General features: G+C 30.2%; 1 protein-coding gene across 3 annotated transcripts in view; it reads right to left on the bottom strand.

Moving 5' to 3' along the window:
• Positions 1 to 349, bottom strand: part of LOC107867125 — a 4,130-nt gene extending 3,781 nt beyond the window's left edge. Inside the window, exon 1 of one of the 3 annotated variants that reach the window (XM_016713239.2) lies at positions 214 to 349. The gene's annotated coding sequence lies outside the window, so the exon portion shown is untranslated. The remainder of the gene's footprint in view (positions 1 to 213) is intronic. The other 2 variants (XM_016713238.2, XM_047411193.1) reach the window with 2 other exon arrangements.
• Positions 350 to 15,958: the final 15,609 nt, after the last annotated feature.

The raw sequence follows: 15,958 nt of genomic DNA, 5'->3' as shown, positions 1-15,958 counted from the left end.
AAAAAAAAAAAATGAATAAATGAAAATAAAGGTGCTAATATCTAAACAAAGCGGGAAAACTATGTGGGGAGAAAATTGAAAAAACTTTGAAATTCAATTCAAGAAAGAGAAGAAAATGAACACCCAATTAGCTAAAAAAAGACAAAAAAATGAACAGAAAAATGTTCAGTTGGATCCCAGCATTTTCTTGATCTGTGTGAAGAAAATGTATACTTTATTATACTTCACTTAGTAGCATCAACTCATTTTTCATCTTTCTGGGAAAATCTTTATAGTATACATTTTTCAAGAACAAACATTATTTGATACAATAGGACCTGCATATATGTATATGTGTATATATTATTGTTTCATATATATATATATACACAGAGAGAGAGAGTGAGATGGATGGAGTAGGGTTGGGGTGGGGTGGGGGTAGTTGGGGGTGGGTGGGTAAAGGAGGCATAGGGGAGTGTATTTTGTTCTACTTGTGTTGTGTCAAAGAATGTATATTTATTGTCTACATTCCTTCTGTGGTTAGACTAGGGGAGAGTATACACAATGTTATATGTTTTGAATCATAATAGGCGGATTTAGAATTTAAATTTAATGAAATTTTATCTATTGAATTCACTTAAAATGTAATAAACATGTTCTATCGTCGAGCTCAAAGGGTATAATATGAGAGCCAGATTCATCATATGGTGAATTTATGTTATGTTATTTACGTTACAATAAAACGTCTGAATGTGTGAGAAATGTTGTAATTGTCTCGCATCGATTAAAGGGACTAGATTGTTATCTCTTTATTTGATTTCAACTTTGAATATTATTCACTTTATTATTTACTATATACCGTTCAAAATTGAGTTAAATATCTAAGTTTTAGTTTAACACTCATTGTCATAAAATTAACTAATAACGTAACCATATTGTATAATTCATTAATTTAAATTTCTAAATTAGTGTTACATATCTTTCGTGGAGAAAAGAGTTGAAGAGTATTGAAAGGTAAATTTCATTAGCTTGCGTTGTGTAAAAGCAAAGCTAAAATGCGCATCTAATAAGTGCATAGTAGTGCCGTACCCTACCAGACAACCCATCTTTCTGTATCATCATGAATTAACGTGCGCCATAACCTTTTTCTATTCGATTTTTCATTCCGTCTGATATCCACTTTGAAATCTGATTAATTTAAATTCAAGTCATGAAGTGAAACTTTGGATGCAAAATGCATTCTATCGAAAATGACTTCATATTTAGAGCTTGAATCGAGACCGGGGAGGAGCCAACCTTGTGGCAGGGGTTCATCCGAACCCCCTTCAATCGACGAAAAAATATTTCATTTACACATAATTTAAATTATTTTTTATGTATCTATAATAGATTTTAAACCCCCTTTCAGCTAGGTTTTCCTCAAATATTGAATTACTGAGTTAAAATTATGACTACATCTCTAATTATTCGAAACCTTTAATTAAAAATGAAAAAATACCTATCACTTCGCTCCGATCGGGTGTGGCATTACTCTTTTCATCTTAAGGAGTGACCCCTTTGCTTTACTTTTGGAACTTTGCTTTTCTTGTTTTGGCTACTCTTAACATTAAAGCCCATTAAGTTTATCTATTTTTCTCTTTTTCTTTATTTCTACTTTTGAGAAATGTCAATTTTCCAGTACCATAAACTCATAATGGAATTTGTAAATATCTCCTCTTTCGTCATTTGCAAACAAATTTCCATAATAGCTAGTGTGTCCATAGAATTTTGTACCACTTAGAATGTTTTGGTTGGGTAAAAATGCAAACAACTTATCTTAGATTCTTGACTTTTGGAGTGTGAGTAGGCAAAGTATCTAGAGGGAAGAAAGAGTATAATGGGTGAAAAAGTGACAACTATTTTTTCTTTTTCTTTTTAACATTTATATTCGAAATTCACTTATTTAACTAATTAAGTTTGCAATTTATAAAGTTATTAGTAAAGCATCTAGTATTCCTGAATTATGATTAAATTTGCTATGATATACTTTAAATTTACGGGAGTTTTATTATTTTCTAAACTAAATTTTAACATTTTTTTGTCACCCTTTTTAGCTGACATGATACTTTTGTCAATTTTTTTAGCTGACATGATATTTTTGACGTAGGTTTCATTTTATGTAATAAAGGTGTCACCTCAATACAAAAGAGTAACAAAAGTATACTAAAATTAAGTTTAGAAGGGTAATACGACCCCTGTGAAATTGGAGTGTGTCGTAGCAACTTTGATCAAAGTTCAAAGCTACTGAATGCTTATCTCTAAAGTTATTTAAAGAAGAAACGCTTCTGATCAAAAAAAATTCGGTTAGTTATCAACGCTCAAGCTCAAGACTCTTGTTAAGGATAATGAGATATAACTCAATTCATCATATTCTTTGGTGATAAGAATAACTAATTAGTTGACACTCAATTTGCAACATATATTCATGTAGTAATTTGTAAAATATGGTGATCGGTTGATAAAAAATCTTATTTATTTTTAATCAGAGATTTTGAATTTAAATTATCGGACTAAAACAGCTGTCGGTGGGGCGAGATATAGAAATTCTCTTTTCGTAGTTGTGGAAGCCGTTTTGTTGTTGGATTCCTGTCACCCGGCACAACATGTTTATTCTCGGCGGCGATTACAGTCTCTTTCCCAGGGTCAGGCTACTCCAGAAGATCAACAGTCTAGTCCAGTTGCTTCCCTTCCAGTTGCTTCCTAAAATTATGGATCCCGCTCTCAGCTTCGTCGATCCTCTCAAGTTTCTTATTTTCCCTACGTGTCATATTGGATCGGTGAATTTCGCATACATTTATTTTTAAAAAATAATTTGGTTAGTTGAACGTGCATAGTTCTATAGCCTTTCATTTTTAAAAAGTTGATACGAATGCTATTAAGTATAATTTAATTATCTAACTAATGGTCAGAGGTCATAATATTAAAACAATTTTTTAAAACCAAAAAAATTAATACTTTCATAGAGAATTTTCTAAAGTTTACTGCAATTCTTATCCATGAAAAAAAAAGAAAAGAATGCGGCCATAAATGACAATTAATTTTTTGAAAAGATCATCACGTATTTAAATCGTAACTCACTCACAAATCTGTTGCTCTCACATTCAAAAATTAATTTTCTTTTCCTTTCTTTCCGTGCGTTAACTCACCAAAATAATTTTTTGATCGTGAATATTTTTTACCGAGTTGAATTTTAGAAATTTGTTTGGTCATAAAAAAATCACTCATAAAACTTTAAAAATATTTCAATTTATATTCATGATCAAACACAATTTTAAATATTAAACTACAATCGTTCACTTTATTATTATTATTATTATTATTATTATTTATTACAATTTCCATAACCAAAGGATAATAAGAAAAAGAAAATTATTGTCCTCTTTCGAGCTAAAAGAAAATAGTGTATCTGATAAGAGTGAATGGAAAAGGCTGATAAAATCACATGGCTTCCAACTAAAGCGCTTTAAATTTGAAAGGGATTTATAAGGGAACCAAATAAATGTGAGTAATTGGCTTTTTGTATACTTGAATTTCACTCATTCATTTGTACCTTTTTTAAAAAAAGAAAATATAAAAAAAAATGTTCACGTTCAAATCACATATTGATGATCAAGAATCAAAGTTAGAAGATCAATTAATTCATGATTTGGTCTCTTAAAAGTTTGGTTATAAAATTAAAAAGTTTTATACATTTAACTAATCAAGTTAAGAACCCCAATTAAAAGCTTGTGATGATCAAAAGTTTTACTTTGTCAATCCACTCATAAAACATATCTAGCTTAATTATTTGATACTCAATTTCACCAAGATAGAAAATGAACATGAATTTAATTAATTATCCGGCACCATATTTGTAAAATTGATTTAATTTATATACAATGAACACAAAAACAAAAAAAAAAAAAAAACATTTATTAATTTGTTGTAATAGGTCAATTCCGTTATTTATCAGGTAACTAATCCACAGTTATTCTGAACAGTTATTCATAATTATCTTTTGTTTGAGCTGACAAAGGATCATCGTATTACCAAGATTAGCATTTGTCTCGAAATGTCATCGAAGCCCTAAGAACTACGATAACAAGGGAAGTCTCGAGAGAAAGGTTATTCTTCATAAACCCTAAGAACTACGATTAACATTAGTAAATCTATTGTAATTGTATATTTTGTGTAAAGGTTAATTAATTATCTCATAAATTAAAAGAGGCACTTAGTTAAAGAATGAATTATTATATTAACAAAAAAAGAATAATTATTAATTATTAGTTAGTAGAAATATAAAAGGAGGTCATGATAAATACACATGGAGAGGTGGGTAACATTATTAGAGGAGGTGATATGGACAGACCACGCTCTCAGCACGTGACTAACTCCAAATTAAAGCACTAATTATAATATTTCATTAAGTTTTCTACTTTAGTATTATTGTTAATTAATTTGACAATTAGGGCATTTTCAAGGAAAACAAGACAAGGATATATATATATATATATACAAATTTGAGATGACATTTTCTTGAAGAGTTAATTTGATTTTAATTTATCTTTTTTGTTAGAGAAAAGACTCTGAAAAAAGAATATTAATTAGAGCGAACAACATAAATTTCGACAGTTTTGAATTTAATTATAGAAAATCTCAATATTTTGCATAATTACTGAAAATTCGATTTTGGATCCATCGAGATACATAATTAACTCCCGATACATCCAACGAAGATACATTTTTTCCTTTGTAAAGATGCATAATTAGTTTCTGGTTTTTTTCTTTCGATTTTGGGTTAATCGAGATACATAATTAGCTCCCGATACATTCTGTGAAGATATATTTTTTTTCTTTGTAAAGATACATAATTAGCTTTAATTTTTTCCGATTCTGGGTCAGTTGAGATACATAATTATCTCTTAATACATCCAATAAAGATACATAATTAGTTGAGATTTTTGTAATTACTTTGTAAGGGTAAAGTTTTGCGTAAATAGGATAAGTTAAGATTTATGTTTATGTTATTTTTCTTATTAATTAACTAGGCAAATTATTCACGAAGATATCTATAAATATTGATTATTGAGAGATCTAATCAATAAATCGGTCTGAATTATTTTCAACACAAATAGATCGAAGTTATAGTCCAAAATGGAAAATCATTTCTTAATAAGTACTAAAGTTTAATACTCCATAAATACTTTTATTGAGAAACATGATTTCGTGCATTAATTTGTGGGTCTAAATATCTAATTTCATTGGATTACTTTAGGCCAATTTTCTTTACACATACAAAGTAATAAAAATGCACCTATAACGTACATCTAGACAACTAAAACATCGAACAACGAGTTTTTCGCAAACAATGCAAATGTTGTAAATCCTCGAAAATGAATTCTCCGGAGTTAATTTCACATATAGACACTCAACTAATAATATTTTTTAAAATTTAACTTTAGAAATTTTTCACATCAGTAAGTAACCTTAAAATGTCGTCTGAATTGGTTGAGTGACATAAGTGAAATAACAATAATTAGAGTGACTTTGTCGGTAAAATAATAATAGTTGAGGGATGATTTTCTGAAATAATTATGTACTATTAATTGACTTTGATGTTTTAAAACAAAGTTAAATAGCTCTATGAAATATAAATTTTTAATTAAGATGAAAACATATCACTAGACTTGTTAGACAGAAGATGAAAAGAGTTCACTATGGACAATAAGCCAATTAAAGAAGTTGATCTAAGATAAATATTTTATTATTTGTATCTGAATTTATTAGGGGAATTAATTGGATTAATTAATGAGTGCTGAATAAATATAATTCAAGAAGATTAAAAATAATGAAGATGAGAAAAACAAATGGATTAGTTTGACAGTAACAGTAACACCGATATATGTTTTCGATCAATAAAAATATATGAGGGAAGAACTAAGAAGACATCATTGTCTCCGTGCACGCTAAGTTTTTGGGAGACAAAAGTACAAATTTTAATTAAAACTAACTTAATAAATTAACCTTGCTTATCTGCCTGTCTTAAATATTGTCATACAAGTGACAGTGTAATAATATTTTTTACTATTAAAAGTTTCACTTACACTCTATATAAATTATAATGTATTGTATCGTATTATATTATACTGTGTTGTATTGCATTGTTTTAATGAATACGACGTTTGAATATTTATATTGTATCGATTTCTATTGTTATATAATGTCACATGTTAACAATTTGAAGAATAAATCTATAGAAAAAGTAGGATACAAACGTACGAAATAGAGCTAGTTACTATAAAAAGGTGGGATAAATGATAAAATAAGATTGTTGAATAATAAGTAGAGATAAATAAGAGGAAAAAATAAGGCAAAGATGTGATTACACCAAATTGGTGGTTATACGAAACGAGACATTTCATTGGTACTTGACGATGGATTTAACAATACGATACAATACAACTTAAGTAACAATCAAAATACACGTTGTAATTAAATTAACAACACAATAGTCAATAACCATCCAAAAAAGTTATTGTTTCGATCTTATTGATTATAATTTGTATTACACAGAGCAATCAATTAAGATGTAGCACAAAATCACGATTTCGATCTTCAAATCAATCAAATGTTTCTAAATAATGTTTTATTTTCCCATTTCTATTTTTGCATTGTTTCTCTTAGATCCAAAATTTTGGGGACCAGATTCATCATTAATTTACACCTAGATGCATACAAGAATTATAAAGACATTTAGGGTGCAGGAACCTTCATAGATTAATAATTATTTTTAAATAAAGAGACATGGAAGTTGGAACTATACATATATTAAACATTTATTTAACCCCTACTTAATAATGTTCGTATATGACAAATCTCATATTTGATTTGACCAAAATAGAAAAATGTTCATGTTGTCATGCACTAACAGACATTGATGTGTATGGATACTCTTTGGTGTACATTATGGGAGATGATAAATTATGTCCACTCCAATAAAAACAAATTGAATGTCCAATATTTTACATTATTATTCACTTCTTTAAGAATCAGATTCTATACCTCATAGGAATTCGACAAGTTTAATTCAAGTGCTTAAAACTCCTAACTAGTCCTCCAATTGTACTAGGAAACAAACCTATAACACGTACTGTTCGTTTTGGCCTAGTAAATTTTACATACTAGTTTCTTTGTAGAAAACTATGTATCAAAGAATGTGAAATTCACCTATAATATAATGATATACTGCATATAATACGTGACACCTTCATTTTTTTCGAAAACTTGATAGATTAGTAACTCGTTTATCCTTTTTTGTGATTCGTCTTCATCGGCCCGCCCTTTATTACACCCATGGCTAGTCCTCCAACATATGTTCTTGTATGAGGAAACAGACCACGATCAAATATAGTTATACAGTAATCTTTTTTTTTTTTTTGGTGTTATAATTATTGAAAGAAACAATTACTAATTGGTTTGTCAACTAATCTCTCATAATTTTTGTCTAAGGTGATAAAAAAGACAAATTGACTAGATTGCTAAGAACAATAATGTATGATTATAGGTGCATCTTGATCTCATCTTTTCAATAGTTTGTCAATAGTCACAAACAAATAATGATTTATAGAGTAACAACACATGTTACTGTCTTAGAGATATAATTGGATGCCATATCATTAATCCCACAAGATTTAACATAATGACAGCCAATTGATAAGCAATATGACCAGCTTGCATTTTTTTTTTTTTTTGGGGGGGGGGGGGGGGGGGGTGCGGGGTTGGGGGAGTGCATATATAACCTATTTTGGAGCCACCATTTAAGTAATAACCATAATGTATAAAGATTTACTCCCTCCGTCCCATTTTACCTGTCCCAAATTAGGATGACACAGCTATTAAGAAAACAATGATTAGTGATGTAACTTTACCATTTTGCCCTTTTTAATTGTATCTTGTTATTAGTTCCAATACTGATGGATGACTAATACCATACACCATTTATATTCTTAATGATGTACTCTTAATGGTAATCCTCTTAAATAACATTTTTCAAGAATGCTAATAACAAGGACTAATCAATTACACTAAGGGTATAATGGAGGAAAAAATTTAGTCTTGTCTTGATAAATATAAAAGGACAAGTAAAATGGGACATCAAATTAGAAAATTTGACACGAATAAAATGGGACGGAGGGAGTACTAGTTTAGCGACTTCGAAACCAACTTCAGGCATGTGCTATTAGAGTTGCAAAAGTTTTCGAGTCTAGGGTTTGACAACAAACTTCTGATACTTTTGCATAAATTGACTTGCCAAAGCTAAACTTTTAATTACAATCGTGTCTGAAATGTCTGAGCTAAATTTCTGACTACAATCGTATTTGAAGTGCCTAACATGTATATGTTCTAGATTGAAAGTAGTTTTTTTTTTTTTTTATGTTTGAACTATCGTTCATCATTCTTGTCAATATTACAATATTAGTACAAAATTTCTTCAACCCTCAGTTTAAAATGAATTTTCGTATCAGATTTGCAATAATGGTGATTTTAATGCTCAAAACATTTAGTTGACTACAGAAGCAAAAGCAAAATTAAAAAGTGATTAAAGCATTAGATGATTATGTGCAAATAAGTAAATAAGAGACAAAATGAGTTCCTTTTTTAAGTTTAATCATCTAATATCTAAGAATTAATACTCTCGAATAATTCTTGCCATGTATATCTAATGTACTCTTAGCATATGTTATTTTCAATTCTTATTAGTGTAGACTTCACCTAACCCCTTTTCACACAAAAAGGTACCAAATGTCCTTTACAAGATTTTTCATTTCATTATCTGTCCAAGTCCAACTCCCAACCCTAATTCCTAGACACATACAGCTCTACTATTTCATCAAATAAAATTATTCCAGTTGGTACAATACAATTCATTGCAAACGACATTTCGGTGTAATAAAACTTCCCGCTATACACATAATTCAAGTCTCAAGAAAGGATTGAACTATAAAGGTCTATCGTACGCAGTTCTGCCCGGCCTCCTGATCACATAACAATAGCTTTATAAATTACTCTAAGGCTTTCCTTCAAAACAACAAGTTGCGGGAAAAAAAAGAAAAGGACAATGGAAACTAAAAAAAAATATTTAATTCCATGATAATTGAATACTGCAAAGTCGTACTACTGAGACTTTGTTTCTATAATAAAACAGTATTTAAGTTGTCGTAGATTTGTAGGCTCACCTGATAGCAACTAAAGAAAAAAGGTACAATTAACAGAATGATAATTTCGTCTTTATTCATCAATGATTATTAATTATAGAATAGTTGTTTAAATTGACATTTCACCTAAATATCTTCATAAGGCATAGTATTTCAGAAATACTATTTCTTGTTTAATTGATTTAAGAATTTAATACTCCAGTATACAGTATGGTCTAAGTACAAATGTTTTGATTTCTCATCAGACATACGGATATAAATAATAAATAAAACTATGATAAATGTTGTTAGAGGGTTCAGATTTCTATAAAAGGGCCATACAATTGCACCCCACCATTTGTTTGGTAAATAATGAATCGCTGTCTACTATCCTTTTTCTTGAAATGTCATAACATCAACTACTGTTACATGTTGCGATAGTCGTAGAATGGTAAGTATGTTTTTACTTTTTTTTTTTTAAAAAAAAAAAATTGAGTTTTGATTTTTGAGTCTTGATATAAATTAAAATCGCTTTTGTTAGAAAATCCATCTCCTCTAAACTTTCCCCGGTCTTCAGCCCAAGCTGGCAAAAACTTGTCCCACGTATGGTTCAGAGGCCGAACCCCACCCCAGCAGTAAGGGTGCGGCTTAGATCAACTAATACAAAAAAGATAAAGAGTTCAGACACTCCTTAAACCGCTTTGTAGTTGAAAATGGAGGTGAGGGAAGACAGAAAAAATAGCATAATTAGTAACCTCTTGCAGCATTCTTTTTGTATTAGTTAGAAATAAGACTAGAAAAAAGAGAATTTCTTTTGGTTAAGATTCCTTGATCATTGATGTGAGATTTTTCAAAATAAATTTAGATATAATTGATATTTGTGTTTCAATATAAATATCGAACACCAGATAAAAAAATAAAGAAATATCAAAATAAAAGGTTTTTCTTCAAGAACTAAAGGTGAGATTTCCTTGTAGTAATTTGTGATGTTTGCCATTATTGATCGAATCAATTCAGATTTATATTGCATAAGGTGAAGTTCAAGAAAATGCCATAAATGATTCCTTTTCCTTTAAGAACCAAAGGTGAAAGTTCTTTTTAATAACTTTTTGAATTTGATATGTACTGATCAAATTAATATGAATTTATGTTGTATAAAGGCCTATTAACCTCTCTACCAATAAATACATAATTATTTTTTCATTGAAAAATATTCAATGACTATCTCCATATATATTTTGATTAACTCGGGGAAAAGAAAAAATAGTAGTAGAACAATTAGGAAGCTTTCTAGAATTTTATTGAAAATATGTTTTCCACCATGCGTTTTCTTAATGAGCTGATTCAGTAGCATATGAGCTGAAAAATCATATTTTATAACATAAATTTCTCATTGAATGTGATGAATAAAATCTCTATTTATAGTAGTAAATTAAGAAAACTCTCTTTATTAAAACTATTAAATTTTAAAAATTCAAGCTCAAGATCGATAATTAAAAATGCGAAGATGCTCCACCAATCCTCTCGACCGGGGACTAATTTAGTGTTCTTAGTATTATTATCAATGCTATTATTAATTTTTTTTTTTTTTTTTTTTGTGTATGTGTTTGTGTGTCATATTTATACACACTAATAGTAATTGACCCTAATTTCACATCATAAAAAATTATTGTACCTCCCTTCATTAAAGTTTTTTCGTTCTCACTACTTTATCAACCTTCTTTTTTTTTTTCCTTTAGCCCCTCCACGTCTTTTCTCCTTTCAGCAAAGTTATTCATTAGAAAAGAAAAGTTAAAGAAGTTGTACCATTGTCGATAAACATTTATCTGAGCAAAAAAATAGTGTAGTTATATTACTTTTCCTAAGTTCAATTTAGAAAAACTCGAGAGATATGTACTAAAAATCTCTCATATTACAACTAAACATTAATTGCAGTTGTAAGTTGTAACATCAAAAGTAGGTCAATTTGCAATATATTTTGGTCAAAATAGCTTATTATTTTTTGAATCGTTCTAAATCTGGCTTATATGCTTGGTAACATTGGCAACACCCTTCAACCTATTACAAACTTTAAATAGGTAGATTGATGGTGTGATTACTTTAATTTGTTGAGTCCTGTCACGAAATCAAAAGAGCTTCAAGTGAGCTGTTTTTGGTAAGCAGAACTGGCGATGCAGGATCAATCGAAAGCCGAATTACGATGCCAAATTGCATGCTAACTTAGACCGACAAAGGATATTGGTCTATTAATAAGACAGTGGTTATGAAAGTTGAATTTCGCTAAAGAGTGTATGCCAATAACTCACTTGTCGAATCAACTTATCTTGAAAAGAAAAGTCCTTAAGCGTGCGACCTACACCGGACCATCAGGACAAGTGCCAGGCCCTGATGAGTAGGAGGGACCAAGAAAAACTCTAGACAATTTAAGATAAAAGGGGAAAAATGTTTGGAACAAAACAAGAAATGGAAGAAATCTCATACTCACTTGTGATGAAAGTCAAAATAAGTAGTACTAATTGGTAAATGTGGTCCTACTATATTTAGAGGTCCCAATGTGTTCTCATCTTCATTGTTTTCTGGAGATTTTTTAACTTTATACTAATAGGAAGAACACATAAAATAGAAAGAAAATTAGAAGAAAAAGAACAGTGACATTGCACTGGTGCTGTCATCATAAAAGGGCAACTATCAACCACATGCTAAAAAGCTATACCTTTTTTTTTTTTCATTTGTTGTACAATCAAAAGCTACTAACTTTTTATCCAACTTGGGAACTTGTAGCTTTATTTTAATCAACATCAAGTCTTAGCTGTCTTATTATATGGGATACTTACTCTCCTAAATAATCTTTATAATAATGTGATAATTGAAGGGAACTTACAGTAACTAGTAAAGTTATTTTCATGTCATCGGAAGGTTACAAGTTCAAGCAGTGGTAATAGTCACTTATAGAAATGTAAGGCAAAATCGTCTACAGTAAATCTTTGTAATTCGGCTCTTTCCCAAACCCAGGCAAAGCCAAAACTGTAGTGAGTCGACTGATGCCCTTTAATAATGTTAGTGATAAAAACATTGTAAGCCTTTAAGGAATCTCAGATCTACTGATCTAATGGGGATTTTTTTTTTTTTAAGACATAATGATAGTTTTCTGATGGGGAAAATGAAGTCTCAACATTCAACAATTATGCAATGAAACATGTGAATCACTATGATTGTGCTTGTGGGCACTATTGTGCAACAAGTCACATATGTATTCCAAGAAATGCTGACATGGTTAGTGAAATGGTAAACATTTCATGAGTAACACAGTTTAAATTTAAGAAATTAGAAAATTGATATTTGGTGATCTATGTACCTATGTGACCAATGGAGTTATTTGATATCTATACAAGTGAAAAATAATAGGATCTTAATAGATTAGTTGTCAAGGCGCATAGAGACAAAGTTAGAATTTTATGAGTTATGAATGATAACCTTCTTAATGAATTTTAGATAAATCGAATTTGTTAATACGAATATAGAGTTTGAAAAAATAGATTAGATTCTATCGAACGCATAGCTATAAAGACAGTCCTCCCTTGGCGGCGTACACAAAATGGCTCAAATACGGCCGGAGGGAGAGTGCTGGCGACAGTCAGCCAAGTTCAATATCCTTTATTTAAACTCTGTATTTATTATCTTATGAGCATATACCGATCACAACATGAAATTCATGAACTTCAAATTTTGATTCTGTATCATATGATAATAAAATGAAGAAAAAAAAATTAAGCGTAGCAAAACATATGTTAACCTTCTGAAAAGAGAGAGGTCTACTACAGAATCAATAGTCAGAAATTGATTTGATTTATGGGTGACATTTCCACATTAGAATATGTTGGAACCATTTTATTTGTACGAATTGACTTGTTCTGACATTTCCATTTTAGAATCTTCCTTTTTAATATTTCCAGTTCATGAATTTGTACGACTGAATTTACTGTCAAATAAAAAAAAAAGTAAAGAAAGAAATTGTCACAAATAAGAAAAATGTAGAGGGGTTGTTTAATTTCAACATTTAGTTGTTCATCTCAAATTTTATAAATAGTGGTGTGTGGTCCAATATAAACAAAAAAAAGGAAAAAGTTAAAATAAAGTAGAAAGGTAACAAAAGTATGGTGGGGATCCATGCCTAATTATAGTGACTCTACTCAAAAGAAATCACGAGTGGATCCATCTTCATGCATTTGCTTTTTCTAAAAATAAAAGTATATATAATTGTAACGTTCGAATCAGTTTGTTTGTGTGTATCTTAATTATTTTTTCATTAGTAAAAAAGAAAAATCTCCCATTTTACCTTCGCTAGAATTGATGCATGTCTTTTTTATACTATCTTTTAGTTTGCTATTCTGTAAACTCTATTCTTTTTCTCAAAAGATTTAAAGTTTCACGTGAGATTGATGAAAAATTATTTATATTTACATTTAGGTCATTTAATACTAATAACTATTAATTGGTAGCCTTATAAAAATAAAACTTAATTAACTTGCAATTACTGGTTAAGCTGCTGAATTATTTTTTCTATCACGTCACCCAAGGTACCTTTCGTATAAATCAATCCAGTGTCTCCAAGTAAAGGAATCTACTCAATATTTTGCAGAGAAAACAACTAATGAGACAACAAAATGGACAAACATGGGTTAAATGAGATGGTTCGGATCTCTCCATCCTTAATTATAAGTCTCGACATGGTCAATGCCACCTTAGGCGAATGGTGGACATATATAGGTTTAATGTTAACTATTATGAGTGTATATTTAATTTTCAACACTAATGAAAAAAAATAAATTTACACACTCTTCGTCAATTTTTTTGATTTCACCATTGGATTTCGAGTTCAATCCTTCGTGAACGAAAATTTTTTAGTGGGTGCCTGGAAGTGGACCATGTAATACACGAATTCGAATTTAATCATGTTCCAATGTGGCTACTGAACATCAGATACACACAGACACACACATATATTTGAAAATAGACAATAAGAAGGACCTAGAAGAATTAAAAAAAAAATTGAGAGGTTTGTTTTTTTTTAAAATATGAATGAGTAGGAGGAGCTTCGTATGCTTTGTGCAAATGATTTCTGATTGGGCCTGCTTTCATAAAATAATGGTCCCTGTTAAACTTTTTCTGAATTCTGCATTACGTTTTTGCATGTTTGCCCTGAAAATACCAACTACCAAAGTAACAATTGTGTTTTCTGCTCCACCTTAACCAGAGGTCGAGGGTTCGATCCTGAGCATGGAGAAAACTCTGTTGGAAGCGCTACCCCCGAATGGGGCCCTACCCGGTGCGAATCCGGACTAGTCGGGCTCCAATGCGGGTATCAAGATACCGGATGGGAAACAAAAAAAAAATTATGTTTTCTGCTTTTAATTTTTTTGCATATTCAGAAGAACTACAACAACACATATATGAGTTGTGACAAATCAGCTAAGTAAAAGCTTGGGCTAAAACTTAAAAGAATCTCTTATGAAGGAAATATCAGCTTGGACTGAGATTTTACAAACATGGGCCTGTGATGTGTAATAGTCCAACAAAATCGAAGTATTTCAGCCCACTAACTTGGTGATCTCTCACTGATTGTAGGCTTATTTTGCAATTTTCGAATACATAATTAGCATCCAGATACATAATTTTGAAGTTGAAATACCTAATTTTATACTTAAAAATGTAACAGTTTAATTACTCCATTTTTGCTCGGTTACATAATTAGCATCCTGATACATACTTTTGAAGTTGAGATACATAATATTGATTACTGGGATACATCAATTTCTGAAACTATTTGGTCGAGATCATAATGTATTAACTAGACCAAAGGAGATACATAATTAAATTATGTATCCGTAATTTATTGATGTATCCGTCTATCTTAAGAAAAAAAGAAATTTAGGTAATTAATAAAAATGATAGGGATTTTATGTAGTTTAGTAAAGATAGTTGTGGTGCTACGTAATTTTTCCTATATATATATACGCTAAAGTTGAGAGGAAAAATGCCACCTTGATAATGTCTGCGTACATTATACCCTCTCCAAACTCCTCTTGTATTACACTAGGTGTGTTGTTGATGCGATACATATATGCAACACAAAAATGTGAAATGCAAATATTATTGTTCTTGGTTATGGACAATTGAGGTTATCATAGAATATGAAGTGTAGCCTAGGGCTACTCCTTAGGGAGAAGCTTTCCACTAAGAAAATGAGAGAAAAAAGCAAGAGCTCTATTTGGTTGATAAGTTGGAACAAAATGTCCTGCTCCTCTTATTGTCAACAATGTCAAATTTTCATACTCCTCAACATATCCACCTACCTGTACAGAGGCGTATGCAGAATTTTTCGTAAGGACCTTTAAAGAAGTGAACGAATGAATAAGTCACTATAATGACAAGCGATGCCAATTTTTATATTCACACCAATGTTTTTTTCTATTTATCATCTATCTATATTATATACAATACAAAAAAAAATAAAAAAAAAAAATTCTTTTTAATGATGAGTGTTTACCTCTCCCTGTAAGTACCAAGGATACCAAGCTGTCTTAACTGGTAACTTTAGCTTCTTTATAGCATATCTTGTATCTGTCACTGGCACTACAGCATCCATATCACCACTGCAAAGTATATTTCCCTAGCACATTATGTTATCTTGAAAAATGTATGATAAACTAGCTAGGAAGAATTGAAATTGGAACGGAGAGACTAGGGAGTACATTTTTCTCTTAAAC

Source organism: Capsicum annuum, chromosome 4 (assembly GCF_002878395.1).
Source record: "Capsicum annuum cultivar UCD-10X-F1 chromosome 4, UCD10Xv1.1, whole genome shotgun sequence".
Classification (NCBI taxonomy): domain Eukaryota; kingdom Viridiplantae; phylum Streptophyta; class Magnoliopsida; order Solanales; family Solanaceae; genus Capsicum; species Capsicum annuum.
Note: the sequence above shows the minus strand (reverse complement) of the source record. Positions and strands in the feature narration are given on the sequence as shown.